Here is a 21,995-nt window from a genome sequence, read left to right as displayed (position 1 = left end):
TCCTTCTGCCACCTCTTTGGTCCCAAGTTTGAGGCATCTTGATTCTTCACCTTTCTCCCCTCTTCTTCGGCCTTCTTCTCACCTGGGACCCGCCTCTTCACAGATGACCATGCAGGATAAATGAATAACAGAAATATATCTTCAACCCTTTCCTGCTTGGACAAGAACAATTCTGGTTCCTGGGACATTCAGCAATCTTATCTCCTGTGGCCTTTTTTATCCCAGAAAATATGTGTCACTTCAAACTTTACTAAATCTCCTTCAATCAGAGTTCTCAAATAGCCTTCATGGTATCTCTTGAGTGGTCCTTTTATACTTAGTCCTTCAAGTATCTACATTACAATATTTAACCCTCATGATCAAAACAACTAAGAAAGCTGTCCTGTTACAATTCTTTTACATTCCATATCACCAGGAGTTCTGCTAAGAAAATACGAAAGAGGGAGAATCCGCTCAATAATTGCCTGCAACAAGTTCTTAATGTGTGCTACTAGGGGAAGTCTCTAGGCCAAAATTATTGCAATCAAATATTCAGTTCCTCCAAATGTCACCAGAAGAACCAGGGTCATGGGCCAGACCAGAAATCCACTGTGATGTTGACATATAAAGGATTATAATCCACAGAGAATAATTTATAATCACAACTGCTCAACCCATCTGTTCTCCAGACACGTGACACCTGATGTAAGAGTTTCATCCGTTCTATATTCACCTCATTGCCTTGGTCTCTCTTGTGGAAGATCACAGTATATTTACCCACTTCAGGCAGTGGCCGGGTTATTTTCATTCTAAGAAGCTCTACTCTTGAAAAATTGCTCTCGGCTTAAGGCAGTAACACCCCCAAAATATCCATTGTAACGTAACCTGCACCCAGTGCTGTTCCTGCCAACCACCAGATGCCTGGGCTGATCCTCACACTTGTAAAGGTTCAAATCGTTCTCAGGCACCAGGTCCACATCATGGAATATGAAGCAGTCCCAACTTTCATCCTTGAGAGCTTCTAGATAGCCTACGTTCAGGAGTTTGGCGTGATTAAACTTTTTACTTCCGGCCTGGTGGATGACATAGATGCCATACGCCAGCTGCTGCCTCTGCATGAAGGGGTGAAGGTGTTCTAGCAGGTACAGCAGGTGCTTCTCTCTGTGCCAGTGAAGGATGAGGATGGCGACCCGCTGCAAAGCCCTGCATTCCTCAGGATGATACTGGCCTCTGTGCACCTTGGGGTTTTCTGCCTGTACTTCTTCCAGAGTGAGATTGAGGTGTGGAGACACAGAAGGACAGTTGTCAAGGTTTGCTTTTTTCACAGAGGCTTCCTCTATCACAGTTCCTTTCTTCCCCCAAACTACACCCTTGTTCAAACTAGCCATGAGATCCTTTGCTTTAGGAATCTCTTGAATAACACCCACAAAGTAGTTACTGGTGGCCCACCCAACCACCGTCAGGCATAAAGTAAAAAGCAACAGTAATCGGAATTTGTAGGAAAGGTGGAAAGTCACGTTGAAGCTCATGTCTTTTATTTTGTGAGCAATAGGTATCTCTCGGCCTCACTGCAGGCAGGAAGCTTCAAGTTCAGCTTTTCCAATCTGATTGCAAACCTGATGACAACTGACAGTGCAACGCCTGCTTCTGCTTGGTAGTTCCGCTCCAGCAATCCCCCAGACGCAGCCTCAACGAGTACCGCCCTGACTGTATTTAGATGTGAATTTCTTTTTGTTTATCTTACTTGAAGTTTGTTGAGCTTCTTTGATTTGTAGATTTTTTTTTCATCATAGTTGGAAAATCTTGGGCCATTATTTCTTCAAAGAATTTTTCTGCCCCTTTCTCCACTCTCCTTCAAAATAGCTGTTATACTCCTGGAAATCCTTTTATGTGTATGCTTGGTATGCTTGATTGTTGTCCAAGTCTCTGACATTGCTCCTTTTTTCTTTTTCATTTTATGATTTTTTAAAAAAATATTTTATTTATTTATTTGGCTGTGCCAGGTCTTCGTTGCAGCATGCGGGATCTAGTTCCCTGACCAGGGATCGAACCCAGGCCCCCTGCATTGGGAGTGTGGAGTCTTAACTGCTGGACCACCAGGGAAGTCCCCTATGATTCTTTTTCTCAGACAGATAATCTCTAATGATTTATCATCAGGTTCACAGATCCTTCATTCTGCCAGCTCAGTCGGCTGTTGAGCTTCTCTTGGAAAATTTTCATTTCAGATATTAAACATTTCAAAGCTAGAAATTCTACCAAGTTCTTTTTTAAAAATAATTTTTATCTCTGTATTGACAGTCTCTACTTGATGAGTAATTGTCATTTGAACATATTTATAATAGCTGCTTTTCAGTCTTTTTCTGCTGAGTCCAACATCTTGGCCCCCTCACAGACAGTTTTATTGAGTTTTTTGCTATTTATGGGTCACATTTTCCATTTCTTTGTAGTTCTCTTTTGTTGTTGTTGTTGTTGTTGTTGACACCTGGACATTTAAAATAATATATTGTAGCAAGTCTGAATTCTGATGTCCTGTTCCCCCAGGAATTGATGTTCTTGCTTTTGTTTACTGACTTAATTATTCTGTAATATGTCTCCTTTTCAGTATGGAGATGCTGCTGTCTCTGCTCAGTTTATTGTTATATTTTAAATTCTTGTTTAAAGAATTTAAGTCTGACTTCATAGAGTCACTTCTGAGTTAGCATAGCTTAGTGGTCAGCCAATGAATGGTCAGATGTGCTTAAGTACCTTGAGTAGGTGACCCTTCCAATACTTGCCAGTTGATCTGTGCATTGTTTCATTAAAAGCCCTGGCTTTTACTTTCTGTGGGGTTTTTTTTTTTTTTTTTGCCCCGTCATGCAGCTTATGGGATCTTAGTTCCCTGACCAGGGATTGAACCCAGGCCCATAGCAGAGAACATGCAAAGTCCTAACCACTCTTCTCATGTCACCTCTGTGGTCAGAGATGAATAGTTGGCTAGGGTTCTCACGACTGTGCATAATCCAGCCTTCCAGACCACCAGGAATATATGAGATCGTATTAAGAGCTTCTCTAGCTATCTCATTCTCTTTGATTAACTTTTGGTTAGTCTGATGGTATTGGTACCTCAGACTATCTGTGTTGCTCCCCTTCCCCAGTTGTCTGCACTGAGGTTGACATTATTTTTGCACAACACCCCTAGGCATGGGACTTTTCCACACTCCACTCCAACTCAAATGGGTCTCCTAGAGCAGCAAAGCTGGTGGTTTTCATAACTCGTGCTGCCCTGGTAAAACAGGGCTAGAGGGAACTAGGGGTATCCCAAGGCTAAAACCCCACAGACTCCATTGCTCTTTCCTGGGGTTCAGTAGTTTTGCTTGAATGAATGCTTCTTGATTCACTGTATGTGTCTGCTCAATTTCCATAGTGCAAAAATGGTTGTTTTGATAATTTTATCATTCTATGATTGTTTTTGGGGGATATTTGCCAAGCTCCTCACTACACCATTCTGGAAGTCCCACTCATGTATCATTTTATTAATTTCAAAACTAAGAAAAAATTATGCTTACACACATGTTTACCATGTCCTGTGTAGATCCAAACTTCCATCTGATATCCTTTTCTAGCTGTCTGGAGGACTTTATCATTTCTTATAATGCCGGAATACTGTTAATCAATTCTTTCGTGTTTTATATGTCTGAGAAAATCAACTATACACAAATTTTCACTTTTTTACAAAGATTGTTTACTTTGCATAGAATGCAAGGAAATATTTTTCTTTTTAAAAAAAATATTATTTATTTATTTATTTATTTGGCTGTGTTGGTTCTTAGTTGCAGCATGCGGGATCTTTGTTGCAGCATGCAGGATCTTTCATTGGGGCGCACAGGCTTCTCTCTAGTTGTGGTGTGCAGGCTCAGTAGTTGCGGCTCATGGGCTCAGTAGTTGCAGCACGCGGGCTCTCTGGTTGTGGCATGTGTGCTCGGTAGTTGCTGCGTGCGGTCTTAGTTGCCCCGCGGGGTCTTAGTTGCCCCGCGGCATGTGGGATCTTAGCTCCCTGACCAGGGATCGAACCCGCGTCCCCTGCATTGAAAGGCGGATTTTTAACCACCTTCCCTGGACCACTAGGGAAGTCCTGGAAATTTTTTTCTTTTCAGCACTGTATAAGGATTTTGCTCAATTGCCTTCTGGTTTCCTGTTTCCAACAAGAAATCTGATTTTATTCATGACCTATATGGGAAAAGAATCTAAAAAGGGGTGGCTATATGTATATGTATAACTGATTCACTTTGCTGTACAGCAGAAACTAACACAACATTGTAAATCAGCTATACTCCAATAAAAATTTAAAAAATAAAAATAAAAATTGAAATAACATGAAAGTTTAAAAAAATAAAATAATTGGATTATGACCACTCTTGGTCTACATTTTTTATGATTAGAGTTCACTGAGTTTGAATTTGCAGGTCTATAATTTTCATCAAATTTGGAATATTATTTATCATTCATTCTTCAAATAATTTTTCTGTCCCTTCCTCTTTCTACATTCATTTGGGAACTTTAATAACAATATTAGGCAACTTAAAGTTGTCCCACAGCTCACTGATAAATGTTCACTATGTTAATTGTTTCTTTTTGGATGACTGTACCTTCAAGTTCATTAATCTTTTCTTCTGTAATGTCTAATCAGTTGTCTAATCAGTTCCTTCAGTCCCAGTGTATCTTATATCTCAGACATTGTAGTTTTCATTTATGTATTTTGAATTCAGTTTTTAAAAACATCTCCCATGACTCTCTCTCTGCTCATATTTTGCTCTACTTTTGTCAACATGTAAAATATAGTTATGACTGTTTTGATAACCTGCCTACTAATTCAAATGTCTGAGTCAGTTTTGAATATTGATTTTTCTCATTGTGTGTTTCTCATTTTCCTGCTTCTTTGCATCTCTTGTAACTTGGAAATAGTTTGATCCTTTCAAGGCTCATTTTACTCATTTTTAATTTTTTTGGTTGCACAGCTTGCAGGGTCTTAGTTTCCCAACCAGGGATTGAATCTGCTCCCTCCACAGGGAAAGCATGGAGTCCTAGCCACTGATGGTCGCCAGGGAATTCCCTCATTTTACTCATTTTAAAGCTTTGTTAGGCAGAACCAGAACAGCTTTTAAAAAGTCTAGTGTTTTTGTTTGTTTTTTTTAATGTCCAGGGCTAATTTTTCCTCTTTCTTAACGCAGTCCCCTTTTGAGTATTCTACCCAATGTCCAGTATTACAAGGTTTTTCCACTTTGACTATTGGTAACATCAGCTATTCCTGGACCTATCTGAGCTGTAAGGATTATTCTCTTTACTCATTTCAAGTGGTTCTTTCCACAGCTTCATGGTGTTTTCTTCACACACGTGAACTGATCAGTAGTCAGCTGAAGATTCTAGGCACTCCCTCCCAGTTGTACAGAGCTCTCGAGCTCTCGAGCTCTCCAGTTATTTCCTGCCTAGTACTGTTTCGCATACCTTGGCTTCCCCAAACCACCAACTTTGTGTCTCAATTCATAAAGAACACTGGGCTCTGCCTCTGTTAACCCTGCCTGTGCTTTGGCCTGGAAACTCTCCATATATTAAGTTGGCAGACATAATAGGGCTCACCTTGGTTGTTTATGTGATAAGGAACATGGTCTTGAACAGTTGTCCAATGTTTGAAAACTGTCATTTCATGCATTTTCCCCCCTATTTTTAAAGTGTTTAAGTTGAAAGGATACATCCTATCCCTGTTATTCTATCTTAGGAAGAAACAAAAATATAAAACTGTATCTTAATGTATCCCAATAATAATAATTAGTATTCACTAATAAGAACTTAGTGTTCTCTGCCATAATATCACCAAGACCTGGGCCCTGATCAAAAAATATCTGGTTGATAATCTGGTCCTAAAGCATTCAGTTTTTGTGATTACTGTATTTGTATGCGTGTGTCTCAGGTAAAAACATGAAAACTGCAGGAATTTTCTAAAATTGTCCAATTACAATAATTATAAGGGGAAATGGTAAGAAATAAGAATATGATTAAGTATAAATAGAGAAACAGTAGTAAGAAACAAAGTATAAATTGATACATTTTTCCTATTTACTATTTAAAAAAATATTAGAATATTTTTTGCATATTGCTTCACTTTAAAAGATTTAAGGGACTCCCCTGATGGTCCAGCAGTTAAGACTCTGTGCTCTGTGGTTAAGACTTTGGTGGCGCAGTGGTTAAGAATCCACCTGCCGATTCAGGGGACACGGTTTTAATCCCTGGTCCAGGAAGATCACACATACCGTGGAGCAACTAAGCCCATGTACCACAACTACCGAGCCTGCACTCTAGAACCTGCGAGCCAAAACTACTGAGCCCACGTGCCGCAACTACTGAAGCCCGTGTGCCTAGAGCCCATGCTCTGCAGCAAGAGAAGCCACTGCAATGAGAAGCCCTCACACCACAACGAAGAGTAGCCCCTGCTCACTGCAACTGGAGAAAGCCTGCACACAGCAACGAAGACCCAACGCAGCCAAAACAAAAACAAAAAGAAACCAAAAAAACTCCTTGCTCCCAACGCAGGGGGCCCGGGTTCAATCCCTGGTCAGGGAACTAGATCGCGCATGCAGGCCACAACTAAAGATCCCACACACCGCAATGAAGATCCCGCACATGGCAATGAAGATCCCGCATGCTGCAACTAAGAACTGGCCCAGCCAAATAAATAAATATTTTTTAAAAAAAGGTTTAAGATGCATCAAATATCTGATAAATATGATTTTTAATATATGCTTTATAGTGCTTGATTAATTTTGCAAGTGATGATTAAGTACTTGGCAATATTTAATTTGTTAAAGCCATAAGGTCCTCTTTATTTATGTGAATAGAATGTAGATATTCAAAACACTCCTATCTAATTGAAAGCTTTTTGATAATGGAAAACTTCTTTATCTGTAAAGCCCAGTACACATGGCTATAGAACACTCGATTACGGCTAGTACCAGTGATGAATTCAATTTTTAATTGTAGTCAATTTAAATTAATTTAAAATTTAAATAGCCACAAGTAGCTAGTGGCTATTGTACCGGACAGTGCAGAGATAGAGGAATGTTCACTGTTTAATGAAATGATAGTTATTTGACAAATTATAATGTTAAGCATGATACATTAAACAAAGTGAAACTACTGGTGGATATCTCTCACCCTGCATTAAAACCTTTCACCCATTTAAAAACCTACACTGTTGTTAAGATTGCTGGTAAGTATCCAAATGTGTCTAAGCAGCCAAATGGCATTTTATACTCTTGTAGAAAAGGCCTGAGCTCCAGCAGAGTATGGTCAAGAACACATTTTACTTGATTTTCATTGAGGGACCCATTTAGGGATGCTCATTTTATGTGGGACCCAGTGGTACTACCAAAATGTGAAGTGCTCAAAGGAATTGTGCTGGGGCAGGTAGTCAGATAATCTGTTTGGTTCAAACAGCATAGAAATTGAAATGAAGAGTACCAGATGAACTTAGAAAAGGGGTGAAATATCTAATATTAAAAACAGAAGAATAAAAATAAAAAACATGGCCATATGAGCTTTTTTTTAAAAACAATTTCTTTGATGTGGACCATTTTTAAACTCTTTATTGATTTGTTACAATATTTCTTCTGTTTTATGTTTTGGTTTTTTGGCCGCGAGGCATGTGGGATCTTAGCTCCCCGACCAGGGATCGAACCCGCACCACCTGCATTGAAAGTCGAAGTCTTAACCACTGGACCGACAAGAAAGTCCCACCATATGGGCTTAAAGCCAAGTTCTAACTTTCAAAGAACTTATAATGTCAGTAACAAAAAATTTCAAGTATCATATTCTTAATTTTGATTATTAATATATAATATCAATATCAATTTTCTGAAGAAAATATTCAAAAAAATGGAGTGGCTTATCAAAAGAATAATATGCCAAGACCAAGCACGTTATTCCAAAAATGGTTAAAAGTCAGAAATCAGTGTAAATTATATTAATATATCAAAGGAGAATAATACATGAACACAGCAAAATATGCACAATGGCATTTGAAGAAAAGTAAAATTTAGTCCTAACTACTTGGAATATAACAAAGCAAATATCAATTTAATGGCAAAATATTGTACAAATTTCCATTAAACTGGGTAACAGATGAGCTTCTGGCTATTACAAGTAAATAGTAATAAGATTACAAATATTCAGTATTACCATATTTATTTTAAGTAAAGAACACGTATGTGAAAAGAAAAATTAATTTTTGTCTACAGATATGACTGAATACTTAGACATCCTACATTCCATTAAAAATATAAATAGAGGACTTCCCTCATAGCACAGTGGTAAAGAATCCGCCTGCCAATGCAGCGGACATGGGTTCGGCCCTGGTTGGGAATATCCAACAGGCTGCGGAGCAACTAAGACACAACTACTGAGCCTAGGCTCAGGTGAAAGACAAAGAAGGGAAATGCCCAGTATGAACTGGAAATGGAATGTCCTTCATGAAGTGAAAAAGAGAAAAAAGCAAGGCAATGGAAAGAGTGGATGGCCAAGACTTCCCAAGAACAGAAGCACTGACCGGATCCAAAAGGGGTTTAAGAAGGAAAAGCGAACCCAGTGCCATGGAACGCGTGTACTGCAGAGGAGGAGGAGGAGAGAATCATGGAAAAGACGGAAGAGCACACACAAGCACAGAGAAGAGAAAGAGCAAGTCAGACAGGTGTGGAATCGGGATGCGGCCAGGAAGGAGGGAGGAAGACGGTGCACCTCTGAGGCGGTGTTTGGAGATTTCAAAGCTGATAATGACCCCAAGCCGTGCTTTGGACCACAAGGAGAACCCCCAGAGGGGGTCACGATGAAGAAGTTCCTATCCAGGACCACAGGAGGAGATGTGCTGAGCCCCAACCCATGCTCTCAGAAGCTTGCAGACAGGGTGAGCAAACCCCAAACACCCAGAGAGAGCACTTTCCAACAGCAGAGGATAGCCCCACCCCCACCCCGGGGTCCCTACATCCCAGCAAGAAGACTGGAAGCTAGCAAATGAAGTGCTGGTAGGCCAAAACACACAGCTCAACTGGAAGTGGATCGGTGGTGGTGAATTTTCCAGAAGGTTGTAGTCGAGTGGATCATGCCTTGCCCAAGGGACTTTCCTCTTCCAGATCATGGCGCTGTGGTCGGGTTAGGTGAGTTGAGCGCTGGGGGAAAGGGGCTCGGGTGGGGGCGGGATTTGGGGCATTCGCATCATGAGCACGACTTCTGGCATCTTTCCTACAAGTGTATCATGAGTTCCTCATAGAGATTCCTTGTGTTTTTTGTGTGTGGAAGGGTGCCTCTCAGGATGCAGAGGGGCTTCCTTCCACGTGCTGTTCCCAGGGCATGGCAAGTCAGGCACATTTGAAGAAAAGCCAGGAAAAGCGATAAGGAAGGAAAAAAGAATCCCACTGAGCCACACAGCCAGACAGAGCCGCGGAGCCACCTTGTCACGGAGGGGGTGGTGGTGAGTGGGGGGAAATGGGGACTGCAGGGAGTCCCGGGCTCCTCAGACAAGCCCCATCCCTCCACGGGCACGGCAGTTGCTTGGGCCTGGGCTCGGGCTCGGGCTCTGGCTCTTGCTCTGGCTGCAGGCGCTGAAGCCCACGAGGGAGCAAAGCCCCCCAGAAGCCCACAGTCAGTCCCCTGTCCAGCTCACAGGGCAGCCCCCGTTCCGGGACAGTCCCAGGCACACACGGAAGATTGACCTGAGCAAGGGATACCACCACTAGGCTCCTGATCCTGCTTGGTCAGCCTGGCCCGGCCTGGCCTTATTCCACTCTGCACTCCGCAACTATCCATTTATGTAGCCTTCCTTCTTCCTTCCTCCCTCCCTTTCTTCCTCCCTCCCTCCCTCCCATCCTCCCTTCCTCCCTCCCTTCCTTCCTTCCTTCCTTCCTTGCGTCCTTCCATCCGCTCATTTATCCTTGCTTCCATCCATGTGCTGGACGCACTGGAGAATGGGGGCCCGGGCTTCCAAAGGCACGGGGGCCGCCGGCGGCGCCTGCCCCTAGCCCGGCCAGCCGCCAGAGGGCGCGCCCGCATCACGGAGAGCCCCGCCCCCGTTTGCTGAGTAACCCGGCAGGGCAACAAAGGGGAAACCCGGGGCAACCAAGGCGATTGTCCGCGCTTGCCTGGTTGGACGGCAGGCTTCCACCAGTAGAAGGCTGGCTGTCAGAGCCCAGGGAGGGGAGAGAGGAGGACGGAGGGCAGCGAGGGATGTAGGGAGGGTGCGCCAGCCCTCCGGTGCTCAGGTTCTGGACATCCTAGATCTCTGGGTCTGTGCCACCGTCTCCGCCAGTGGCTGCCGAAGCTGGTGGCCAGACCAAGGCACGCCGGGTACCTCTGTGGATCCAAATCTGGATCGGCATGGCATGGGTGGGAATGGTGTCAAATGGGAGGAGGGTGTGGGATGTCATCTGGTGAGGCGGGGGCGAGGAACATCCCAGAGTCCCGGCTCGAACTGTGAACTGTGGTCGTGTCACCAGAAAATCCACTGACCCCGAAAGTGGTAGCTCCCCTAGACGTGGGCAGAGGAGGCCCATGCCCTGGTGCCACACTGGTTTCGGGTGGCGGGTGAGACGGGGGTCCCTGCCTCTGCCTCTCCCGGTGCCTCGCAGGGATGTGATGCAAGGCCCTACTCCGCACAGTTCTTCACAACTAGCCCCCAGCTTCTCCCCCGCCCCCCCCACCCGAGATATTGGAGCCAAACTGAGGACTCGAGCGCAGGAGACAGCCTCTCACAGGGGTCGGAGGAACTGCTCTGGAGAAGCATGACTTTCAGCCTAGTTTTATATCTGAGGGCAGAGAACCTCTATCGTGTCAGGGGTCCATTCCTTGTCTTCTTGTTTCCAAAAGAGACAGACGAGCACATAGAGACCGCGAATCAGTATGGCCTTGGCGCCTGCCGAAGGAGCCTTCTCATCGGACGACTAGTGGCACTGGTGTCCAGGTAAGGGAGGCATTTTATTTGTATCTTGAAAAAGGACGTCTTTATTTCTGGACAATGCACGCTTTTCTGTAACGATGAAAGCACATGTACAATGTATGTTTAAGAGGCCACAAAACAGGCTGTTGTAGTTAGCATAGAAATCATGTCAGAGCCAGCATGACTTCCCTGTACCCCAATATGGGAACACTGCTTTCATCCCATCCATCCGTCCTTCCGTGCATGCATCCATCCATCCACTGGACCACTGGAAGTCACAGGCCACAGGCCCTTCAGAGAGCACCAGACACAGCTTTCACCTGTACCTGCCAAGCGACAAAGGGCGCTCCGGATCCCTAGAGCCTAACAGACCCAACCCTTAGCAAACCTGCTCGTCATTGTGAGGTCAGCCTCCCACTCCACCCCCCCAACCCCACCCCCAGCCCGTGCCCCGCGCGCTCACGCAGTTGGAGGTCTGGCTTCAACTCCGGTGAGTGAGCTGGGTAGGGACGGGAAAGGAGAGAGAGAACAGAGGGAGATGGCGGGAAGTACGGAGGGTGCGCCAGCCTTCCTCTCCTCACGTTACTGACGTCCCGGATCTCAGAGTCTGTGTCGACATCTTCGAACCACTGCCCCCACACTGATGGCTGGAACTGGTGGCGAGACGCCAAGTGGACCCAAATCCGGATCTAGGTGGGAGGTGATGGAGTCCATTGTATGGAGAAAGGGGGGTGGTTTGGAATCTGGTGCCTGGTGAGGTGGCGAGCGGCATGAAGATCCCCATGTCCCCGCTCAAAAGGACGGTCACGTCGCCGAGAAATCCACCGACCCGGAGAGAGAGCGGTACCTCCCCTAGACATGGGCAGAGGCCGCCCGTGCCCTGGCGTCACACAGGGCGGGTTCTCTGCCGCTTCCATTGCTTTGCAGGAAACTGTGGAAAACCCCTTCTTTCCGCCATTCTTCCACGCTAGGCTCGCAACCTCTCCCCGCCTCCTTCTCCCCTCCCCGCCCCTCCCCTCCCCGCCCCTCCGCTTGCCGCCCCTCCGCTTGCCGCCCCTCGGCAGGGCTTTCCTCCACTCCAGTCTGCGGGGCCCCAACAGTCCGTCCGTATATTCCTCCAACCTTCCATCGAGCCGTGGATCCGCCCACCCTTCCTTCCGTCTATCGATCTGCTGGACCACTGGAAGACCTAGGCCCCAGGCCCTTCCTAGAGCACCGGACACGGCCCGCGCCTGCGCCCGCCAGCCAGCCAGCCAGCCAACGTCTCGCCCACCCCTCAGAGACAAGTCGCTTAGCAACCGTGCCCGAGGCGCAGCCAGGCCTCGAGGCCTGGTCGCCTGCGCATGCGCGCCTGGAGGACCGGCTTCAGCTCCACCAGCCAGAAGGACGACAGGAGGGCCGAGCGGCCACGGTGAGAGGCGGCCTTCCCGAATTGGTCGTATGGACGCCTCTCCTTAGGTCCCAGCCCAACCGAAGCTCCCTGCCTCAGCGGGGAAGTTTCTTTCCCTGTTGGATTCCCACTGCCATCAAGGAAACGCAGGCTGAGATACTAACAGCACACGCCCGAGTCGAGGGCTTGGCTCACCAATCAACTTCTCCTCCGGGGGCTCACGAGGCAGGAAGTTTAAAGGTAGGGTCCGTTCGTGAGGCGGAGGCATGGGTATTGGTTTTCTGGGAAGAGGCGGGATTCTCCCTGGAACCGTGGTCCTATCTGCTTCTTTTCCTTCCTTCCCTGTGGTCAGGTGTTTCCCATCAGGCTAACTGGAGCCCAGTGAGCTATAATGAGGCTCGGGTTCAGGAGAGGTCAAGAGGGTGGTTTCAACAATTCCAGTCACATGTTGATTTTTCTCTTGGGTTCTCTCCTTCTGAGGTTTGGTTCTGCAACTGAAGGCTGGGGCAGGTGGTTTCCATTGGAGGGACGGGCCGGGGTATTGTTCTGGGGCAACCACCTGGGGGACAGTAGGGAGGGTGCGCCAGCACCCTCTTTCCTTAGGTTACCCACAGCCCAGATATCTGGGCCTATGTCGCGTTCTCGGCAGCAGCAGCAGCTGGACCTGGTGGTGAGGCGCAGATAGATACAGCGGGGACGTCTGTGGACCCAGATCTGGTTCGGGGTGAGTGGAAATTGCAGCCAGTGAGAGAGGGGTGCAGAGTGAAATGCGGCGAGGTGGGGCGCGATGAAGATCCCCGAGTCCCGCTCCAAGGGATGGTCTGTGGCCAAAAATCCACTGGCCCCTGAGGGTGGTCCCTCCCTTAGACTTGGGCAGAGGAGGCCCATGCCCTGGGCCTGCACTAGGCGGGGCCCCTGCCTCTTCCAGGGCTCTCCAGGAACGTGTCGGAAGCCCCTTCTCCCTGCCGTTTCCGCTCCCCAGCACCCCTAACCCATCTCTTCCACACACACACCCCACCACCACGACGACGACCACCACCACCCAAACCACCACCCTCCCTCAAGTACCTGGGCTAGGCTGAGGAGGGTGCTCCCTCCCCAAGGGCCCTAGCTCTCTTTCAGGCACACCGGTTGCCTGACACCTTCCTCCAGCAACAGGGGCGATCAGGAATGCATCTCAGAGGCGTCCCAGGACCCAGTGACCTTTCCTCAGTAGGGGCTCCGCTGACAGATTTCTGTCCCCTGTGTGCCTCTCTTGAAGAAACCAGGCAAAGCCTACGGTGAAACAGAGGTACAGAGAAGAAGACCCGATTGAGGCAGAGGCATTCCACTGGGGCTTCTTAGGACCGCAGCCTAGCCTGGGAGACGCAGATTCAAGAGGCACCTGAATGATGTTCTGCTGCACTACAAAACGGGGGAAGGTTCTGAAGGCAAAACCTCCCAGGCCATAGTTAGTTCCATGAGTTGTGTGTCAAGAATTCAGATTGGAACTGCTCCAAAGTAAGGGTGCTTGTGAAGCAAGGCTTGGTTGGGGTCCAGAATGACTACAGAGGTGCAAGAGGGGAACTTTTGAGACCACACTTGTGGCACCTAGCAGATGTTAGAGAAGCTAGAAAAGACAGGCTTCCAACAGTGTAGTAAGAGCCAGGTGTGTTGGCAGGTATGCCTGTCCGAGTACGATTCTGGGCAAGGCGCCGTGTGTGAGAGAGAGAGAGAGAGAGAGAGAGAGAGTGAGTGAGTGAGTGAGTGAGTGAGTGAGTGAGTGAGTGAGTGAGTGTGTGTGTGTGTGTGTGTGTGTGTGTGTGTGTGTGTGTCTGTGTGTGTGTCTGTGTCTGTCTGTCTGTCTCTGTGTCTGTGTGTCGGTGTGTGTCTTAGGGCAAAGGGTCGGGAGAACTTGGGGGTGGGGTATCTGGGATCTGGACCTTGACGGCAGCTGTGTTTGAGTCCCAAGGCAGGCACATACCCCGGTGGGCATGGGTGGGGTGAGGGAGGGAGGCGGGCACTCACTGCAAATCTCCGTGTCAGTCCATTGCCACCCCCATCGTGGTGATCATCACGACAGGGCTCTAGCTCTTCTCCAAAGAACCACAATGGAACAACAGCCATTTTTTCCAGGCCCCAGTGATTTTCGTTCTCCGTTTTTTCAAAGGCTTTCTCGTTCCGCGCCCTCCAGCGCTCAAGGTTCTGGTGGTGGCAGCAACCCAGTTCCAGGCAAGTCTGCCAAAACTCATCAGAAAACAAAGGGGAGTGTGGTGCATTTCCTGGGATGCAGATCATGCTGAAAGAAATAGGAACAGACATTCCATCCTAGGTGAAAGACGCAGAAGGGAAATGCCCAGTCTGGACCGGGAATGGAATGGAATGTCCTTGATGAGGTGAGAAACAGAACAAAGCAAAGCAATGGAAATAGGGGATGGCCAAGACTTCCCAAGAACAGAAGCACTGATCGGAGCCAAAAGGGGTTTAAGAAGGAAAAGCGAACCCAGTGCCATGGAACGCGTGTACTGCAGAGGAGGAGGAGGAGAGAATCATGGAAAAGACGGAAGAGCACACACAAGCACAGAGAAGAGAAAGAGCAAGTCAGACAGGTGTGGAATCGGGATGCGGCCAGGAAGGAGGGAGGAAGACGGTGCACCTCTGAGGCGGTGTTTGGAGATTTCAGGGCTGATAATGACCCCAAGCCGTGCTTTGGACCACAAGGAGAACCCCCAGAGGGGGTCACGATGAAGAAGTTCCTATCCAGGACCACAGGAGGAGATGTGCTGAGCCCCAGCCCATGCTCTCAGAAGCTTGCAGACAGGGTGAGCAAACCCCAAACACCCAGAGAGAGCACTTTCCAACAGCAGAGGATAGCCCCACCCCCACCCCGCCATCCCATCCCGGGGTCCCTACATCCCAGCAAGAAGACTGGAAGCTAGCAAATGAAGTGCTGGTAGGCCAAAACACACAGCTCAACTGGAAGTGGATCGGTGGTGGTGAATTTTCCAGAAGGTTGTAGTCGAGTGGATCATGCCTTGCCCAAGGGACTTTCCTCTTCCAGATCATGGCGCTGTGGTCGGGTTAGGTGAGTTGAGCGCTGGGGGAAAGGGGCTCGGGTGGGGGCGGGATTTGGGGCATTCGCATCATGAGCACGACTTCTGGCATCTTTCCTACAAGTGTATCATGAGTTCCTCATAGAGATTCCTTGTGTTTTTTGTGTGTGGAAGGGTGCCTCTCAGGATGCAGAGGGGCTTCCTTCCACGTGCTGTTCCCAGGGCATGGCAAGTCAGGCACATTTGAAGAAAAGCCAGGAAAAGCGATAAGGAAGGAAAAAAGAATCCCACTGAGCCACACAGCCAGACAGAGCCGCGGAGCCACCTTGTCACGGAGGGGGTGGTGGTGAGTGGGGGGAAATGGGGACTGCAGGGAGTCCCGGGCTCCTCAGACAAGCCCCATCCCTCCACGGGCACGGCAGTTGCTTGGGCCTGGGCTCGGGCTCGGGCTCTGGCTCTTGCTCTGGCTGCAGGCGCTGAAGCCCACGAGGGAGCAAAGCCCCCCAGAAGCCCACAGTCAGTCCCCTGTCCAGCTCACAGGGCAGCCCCCATTCCGGGACAGTCCCAGGCACACACGGAAGATTGACCTGAGCAAGGGATACCACCACTAGGCTCCTGATCCTGCTTGGTCAGCCTGGCCCGGCCTGGCCTTATTCCACTCTGCACTCCGCAACTATCCATTTATGTAGCCTTCCTTCTTCCTTCCTCCCTCCCTTTCTTCCTCCCTCCCTCCCTCCCATCCTCCCTTCCTCCCTCCCTTCCTTCCTTCCTTCCTTCCTTGCGTCCTTCCATCCGCTCATTTATCCTTGCTTCCATCCATGTGCTGGACGCACTGGAGAATGGGGGCCCGGGCTTCCAAAGGCACGGGGGCCGCCGGCGGCGCCTGCCCCTAGCCCGGCCAGCCGCCAGAGGGCGCGCCCGCATCACGGAGAGCCCCGCCCCCGTTTGCTGAGTAACCCGGCAGGGCAACAAAGGGGAAACCCGGGGTAACCAAGGCGATTGTCCGCGCTTGCCTGGTTGGACGGCAGGCTTCCACCAGTAGAAGGCTGGCTGTCAGAGCCCAGGGAGGGGAGAGAGGAGGACGGAGGGCAGCGAGGGATGTAGGGAGGGTGCGCCAGCCCTCCGGTGCTCAGGTTCTGGACATCCTAGATCTCTGGGTCTGTGCCACCGTCTCCGCCAGTGGCTGCCGAAGCTGGTGGCCAGACCAAGGCACGCCGGGTACCTCTGTGGATCCAAATCTGGATCGGCATGGCATGGGTGGGAATGGTGTCAAATGGGAGGAGGGTGTGGGATGTCATCTGGTGAGGCGGGGGCGAGGAACATCCCAGAGTCCCGGCTCGAACTGTGAACTGTGGTCGTGTCACCAGAAAATCCACTGACCCCGAAAGTGGTAGCTCCCCTAGACGTGGGCAGAGGAGGCCCATGCCCTGGTGCCACACTGGTTTCGGGTGGCGGGTGAGACGGGGGTCCCTGCCTCTGCCTCTCCCGGTGCCTCGCAGGGATGTGATGCAAGGCCCTACTCCGCACAGTTCTTCACAACTAGCCCCCAGCTTCTCCCCCGCCCCCCCCACCCGAGATATTGGAGCCAAACTGAGGACTCGAGCGCAGGAGACAGCCTCTCACAGGGGTCGGAGGAACTGCTCTGGAGAAGCATGACTTTCAGCCTAGTTTTATATCTGAGGGCAGAGAACCTCTATCGTGTCAGGGGTCCATTCCTTGTCTTCTTGTTTCCAAAAGAGACAGACGAGCACATAGAGACCGCGAATCAGTATGGCCTTGGCGCCTGCCGAAGGAGCCTTCTCATCGGACGACTAGTGGCACTGGTGTCCAGGTAAGGGAGGCATTTTATTTGTATCTTGAAAAAGGACGTCTTTATTTCTGGACAATGCACGCTTTTCTGTAACGATGAAAGCACATGTACAATGTATGTTTAAGAGGCCACAAAACAGGCTGTTGTAGTTAGCATAGAAATCATGTCAGAGCCAGCATGACTTCCCTGTACCCCAATATGGGAACACTGCTTTCATCCCATCCATCCGTCCTTCCGTGCATGCATCCATCCATCCACTGGACCACTGGAAGTCACAGGCCACAGGCCCTTCAGAGAGCACCAGACACAGCTTTCACCTGTACCTGCCAAGCGACAAAGGGCGCTCCGGATCCCTAGAGCCTAACAGACCCAACCCTTAGCAAACCTGCTCGTCATTGTGAGGTCAGCCTCCCACTCCACCCCCCCAACCCCACCCCCAGCCCGTGCCCCGCGCGCTCACGCAGTTGGAGGTCTGGCTTCAACTCCGGTGAGTGAGCTGGGTAGGGACGGGAAAGGAGAGAGAGAACAGAGGGAGATGGCGGGAAGTACGGAGGGTGCGCCAGCCTTCCTCTCCTCACGTTACTGACGTCCCGGATCTCAGAGTCTGTGTCGACATCTTCGAACCACTGCCCCCACACTGATGGCTGGAACTGGTGGCGAGACGCCAAGTGGACCCAAATCCGGATCTAGGTGGGAGGTGATGGAGTCCATTGTATGGAGAAAGGGGGGTGGTTTGGAATCTGGTGCCTGGTGAGGCGGCGAGCGGCATGAAGATCCCCATGTCCCCGCTCAAAAGGACGGTCACGTCGCCGAGAAATCCACCGACCCGGAGAGAGAGCGGTACCTCCCCTAGACATGGGCAGAGGCCGCCCGTGCCCTGGCGTCACACAGGGCGGGTTCTCTGCCGCTTCCATTGCTTTGCAGGAAACTGTGGAAAACCCCTTCTTTCCGCCATTCTTCCACGCTAGGCTCGCAACCTCTCCCCGCCTCCTTCTCCCCTCCCCGCCCCTCCCCTCCCCGCCCCTCCGCTTGCCGCCCCTCCGCTTGCCGCCCCTCGGCAGGGCTTTCCTCCACTCCAGTCTGCGGGGCCCCAACAGTCCGTCCGTATATTCCTCCAACCTTCCATCGAGCCGTGGATCCGCCCACCCTTCCTTCCGTCTATCGATCTGCTGGACCACTGGAAGACCTAGGCCCCAGGCCCTTCCTAGAGCACCGGACACGGCCCGCGCCTGCGCCCGCCAGCCAGCCAGCCAGCCAACGTCTCGCCCACCCCTCAGAGACAAGTCGCTTAGCAACCGTGCCCGAGGCGCAGCCAGGCCTCGAGGCCTGGTCGCCTGCGCATGCGCGCCTGGAGGACCGGCTTCAGCTCCACCAGCCAGAAGGACGACAGGAGGGCCGAGCGGCCACGGTGAGAGGCGGCCTTCCCGAATTGGTCGTATGGACGCCTCTCCTTAGGTCCCAGCCCAACCGAAGCTCCCTGCCTCAGCGGGGAAGTTTCTTTCCCTGTTGGATTCCCACTGCCATCAAGGAAACGCAGGCTGAGATACTAACAGCACACGCCCGAGTCGAGGGCTTGGCTCACCAATCAACTTCTCCTCCGGGGGCTCACGAGGCAGGAAGTTTAAAGGTAGGGTCCGTTCGTGAGGCGGAGGCATGGGTATTGGTTTTCTGGGAAGAGGCGGGATTCTCCCTGGAACCGTGGTCCTATCTGCTTCTTTTCCTTCCTTCCCTGTGGTCAGGTGTTTCCCATCAGGCTAACTGGAGCCCAGTGAGCTATAATGAGGCTCGGGTTCAGGAGAGGTCAAGAGGGTGGTTTCAACAATTCCAGTCACATGTTGATTTTTCTCTTGGGTTCTCTCCTTCTGAGGTTTGGTTCTGCAACTGAAGGCTGGGGCAGGTGGTTTCCATTGGAGGGACGGGCCGGGGTATTGTTCTGGGGCAACCACCTGGGGGACAGTAGGGAGGGTGCGCCAGCACCCTCTTTCCTTAGGTTACCCACAGCCCAGATATCTGGGCCTATGTCGCGTTCTCGGCAGCAGCAGCAGCTGGACCTGGTGGTGAGGCGCAGATAGATACAGCGGGGACGTCTGTGGACCCAGATCTGGTTCGGGGTGAGTGGAAATTGCAGCCAGTGAGAGAGGGGTGCAGAGTGAAATGCGGCGAGGTGGGGCGCGATGAAGATCCCCGAGTCCCGCTCCAAGGGATGGTCTGTGGCCAAAAATCCACTGGCCCCTGAGGGTGGTCCCTCCCTTAGACTTGGGCAGAGGAGGCCCATGCCCTGGGCCTGCACTAGGCGGGGCCCCTGCCTCTTCCAGGGCTCTCCAGGAACGTGTCGGAAGCCCCTTCTCCCTGCCGTTTCCGCTCCCCAGCACCCCTAACCCATCTCTTCCACACACACACCCCACCACCACGACGACGACCACCACCACCCAAACCACCACCCTCCCTCAAGTACCTGGGCTAGGCTGAGGAGGGTGCTCCCTCCCCAAGGGCCCTAGCTCTCTTTCAGGCACACCGGTTGCCTGACACCTTCCTCCGGCAACAGGGGCGATCAGGAATGTGCATCTCAGAGGCGTCCCAGGACCCAGTGACCTTTCCTCAGTAGGGGCTCCGCTGACAGATTTCTGTCCCCTGTGTGCCTCTCTTGAAGAAACCAGGCAAAGCCTACGGTGAAACAGAGGTACAGAGAAGAAGACCCGATTGAGGCAGAGGCATTCCACTGGGGCTTCTTAGGACCGCAGCCTAGCCTGGGAGACGCAGATTCAAGAGGCACCTGAATGATGTTCTGCTGCACTACAAAACGGGGGAAGGTTCTGAAGGCAAAACCTCCCAGGCCATAGTTAGTTCCATGAGTTGTGTGTCAAGAATTCAGATTGGAACTGCTCCAAAGTAAGGGTGCTTGTGAAGCAAGGCTTGGTTGGGGTCCAGAATGACTACAGAGGTGCAAGAGGGGAACTTTTGAGACCACACTTGTGGCACCTAGCAGATGTTAGAGAAGCTAGAAAAGACAGGCTTCCAACAGTGTAGTAAGAGCCAGGTGTGTTGGCAGGTATGCCTGTCCGAGTACGATTCTGGGCAAGGCGCCGTGTGTGAGAGAGAGAGAGAGAGAGAGAGAGTGAGTGAGTGAGTGTGTGTGTGTGTGTGTGTGTGTGTGTGTGTGTCTGTGTGTGTGTCTGTGTCTGTCTGTCTGTCTCTGTGTCTGTGTGTCGGTGTGTGTCTTAGGGCAAAGGGTCGGGAGAACTTGGGGGTGGGGTATCTGGGGTCTGGACCTTGACGGCAGCTGTGTTTGAGTCCCAAGGCAGGCACATACCCCGGTGGGCATGGGTGGGGTGAGGGAGGGAGGCGGGCACTCACTGCAAATCTCCGTGTCAGTCCATTGCCACCCCCATCGTGGTGATCATCACGACAGGGCTCTAGCTCTTCTCCAAAGAACCACAATGGAACAACAGCCATTTTTTCCAGGCCCCAGTGATTTTCGTTCTCCGTTTTTTCAAAGGCTTTCTCGTTCCGCGCCCTCCAGCGCTCAAGGTTCTGGTGGTGGCAGCAACCCAGTTCCAGGCAAGTCTGCCAAAACTCATCAGAAAACAAAGGGGAGTGTGGTGCATTTCCTGGGATGCAGATCATGCTGAAAGAAATAGGAACAGACATTCCATCCTAGGTGAAAGACGCAGAAGGGAAATGCCCAGTCTGGACCGGGAATGGAATGGAATGTCCTTGATGAGGTGAGAAACAGAACAAAGCAAAGCAATGGAAATAGGGGATGGCCAAGACTTCCCAAGAACAGAAGCACTGATCGGAGCCAAAAGGGGTTTAAGAAGGAAAAGCGAACCCAGTGCCATGGAACGCGTGTACTGCAGAGGAGGAGGAGGAGAGAATCATGGAAAAGACGGAAGAGCACACACAAGCACAGAGAAGAGAAAGAGCAAGTCAGACAGGTGTGGAATCGGGATGCGGCCAGGAAGGAGGGAGGAAGACGGTGCACCTCTGAGGCGGTGTTTGGAGATTTCAGGGCTGATAATGACCCCAAGCCGTGCTTTGGACCACAAGGAGAACCCCCAGAGGGGGTCACGATGAAGAAGTTCCTATCCAGGACCACAGGAGGAGATGTGCTGAGCCCCAGCCCATGCTCTCAGAAGCTTGCAGACAGGGTGAGCAAACCCCAAACACCCAGAGAGAGCACTTTCCAACAGCAGAGGATAGCCCCACCCCCACCCCGCCATCCCATCCCGGGGTCCCTACATCCCAGCAAGAAGACTGGAAGCTAGCAAATGAAGTGCTGGTAGGCCAAAACACACAGCTCAACTGGAAGTGGATCGGTGGTGGTGAATTTTCCAGAAGGTTGTAGTCGAGTGGATCATGCCTTGCCCAAGGGACTTTCCTCTTCCAGATCATGGCGCTGTGGTCGGGTTAGGTGAGTTGAGCGCTGGGGGAAAGGGGCTCGGGTGGGGGCGGGATTTGGGGCATTCGCATCATGAGCACGACTTCTGGCATCTTTCCTACAAGTGTATCATGAGTTCCTCATAGAGATTCCTTGTGTTTTTTGTGTGTGGAAGGGTGCCTCTCAGGATGCAGAGGGGCTTCCTTCCACGTGCTGTTCCCAGGGCATGGCAAGTCAGGCACATTTGAAGAAAAGCCAGGAAAAGCGATAAGGAAGGAAAAAAGAATCCCACTGAGCCACACAGCCAGACAGAGCCGCGGAGCCACCTTGTCACGGAGGGGGTGGTGGTGAGTGGGGGGAAATGGGGACTGCAGGGAGTCCCGGGCTCCTCAGACAAGCCCCATCCCTCCACGGGCACGGCAGTTGCTTGGGCCTGGGCTCGGGCTCGGGCT

The 21,995-nt window shown here is 50.7% G+C and overlaps 1 pseudogene; it reads right to left on the bottom strand.

The window, feature by feature from the left end:
* Nucleotides 1-565: 565 nt before the first annotated feature.
* On the bottom strand, nt 566-1,661 carry LOC137753400 (beta-1,4-galactosyltransferase 4 pseudogene; annotated as a pseudogene).
* Nucleotides 1,662-21,995: the final 20,334 nt, after the last annotated feature.

The sequence above is a fragment of the Eschrichtius robustus genome, chromosome 19, assembly GCF_028021215.1.
Source record: "Eschrichtius robustus isolate mEscRob2 chromosome 19, mEscRob2.pri, whole genome shotgun sequence".
Taxonomy (NCBI): domain Eukaryota; kingdom Metazoa; phylum Chordata; class Mammalia; order Artiodactyla; family Eschrichtiidae; genus Eschrichtius; species Eschrichtius robustus.
This window is presented reverse-complemented; position numbering and strand designations above follow the sequence as displayed.